Source organism: Camelina sativa, chromosome 4 (assembly GCF_000633955.1).
Source record: "Camelina sativa cultivar DH55 chromosome 4, Cs, whole genome shotgun sequence".
In the NCBI taxonomy this organism is placed as follows: Eukaryota; Viridiplantae; Streptophyta; class Magnoliopsida; order Brassicales; family Brassicaceae; genus Camelina; species Camelina sativa.
In genome coordinates this window covers 2,927,523-2,928,640 of record NC_025688.1, presented here as the reverse complement: position 1 = coordinate 2,928,640, position 1,118 = coordinate 2,927,523, and the positions used below count along the sequence as shown (strand labels likewise).

At 34.1% G+C, this 1,118-nt stretch overlaps 1 pseudogene; it reads right to left on the bottom strand.

The window, feature by feature from the left end:
* Nucleotides 277–1,118, bottom strand: part of LOC104783479 — a 3,526-nt pseudogene continuing 2,684 nt past the window's right edge.

The window sequence follows — 1,118 nt, the reverse complement described above, 5'->3', positions numbered from 1 at the left end:
GTTCCATATTCAGTTGCATCTTGATAGTATAAGATACTATCATAGATTTTCTTGCTCAAAACATTTGGATCCATGATTTCACCATGCTATTACACATACTCCATATCTTGAAATCATAACCACTTTCACACGGCCTAGGCAAGGATCCATCAATAAAACTAAGCTTGTTCTTAGCATCTAGACTAATCCTCATTGCAATAGACCAGCTATTGTAATTCGTTCCATCAAGAGTATGAGCAACAATAATTAAACATGGATGATCGGAGGATTGAAGACTTAATTGGCTATCAGAAGCTTCAGATGACCTCGACATAGATCCATGAGTTCCATATCCTTCCGATCTAAGAGAACGTTGTTGTTACACCATTTCCACCTCTGGATCTTCAAGCACAGTTGACCAGCGAGTGATCCTCGCTGCGGATGCATCGATCTCATGTGTTTCACTCCGATTTTTCAATTTTCCTCCTTTTCTCACCATTTTCGCGAAAATCAAAATCACGGAAGATGATCCGGTGATGAAAGAACCATTTCGTCGGCGATTTTTTGAAGAATTTGAAGAAAAAGAAGATCAAATCACATAGAATTGCGGAAGAATTGCTCTGATACCATAATAATGTTCATGAGCAAAGAGATTTGTGAAATGATTTTCTCATTGATTAAAGCCTTAACTAACTTCACAGTGTTGATATATATACAACAATTTACAGTAAAATGGAACTAATCTAAACCGGAAATCTCTTATATTAAGCTTAATCAAACACATTGAACCAGTTTATCCAAATCACTCCTAATATAATGGAGTGTACTTACCCATATTAACATCTCTACATATGAATTATAATATAAAATAATCAAAAGTGATAAAGAAGTTGGATAGATTATTTTAAGAACCTTCGCATTCTTCTTTAATAACCCGTTTGTAATAATAATCCATCGGTAAATATGTATTTTTTACATATGCGATGCTGGTTTTCTCTGTCGGTTATGATCTGTTTCCAACAACAAACTGACGGAGATGGCCCTGAATTTTGAGCTGTTTTGTTTTTTTTTTTTTTTTTTTTTTTTTTTTTTTTCTTTTTAATCTGGTCAAGTGTCATGTGTATATAAAACCGTGAATG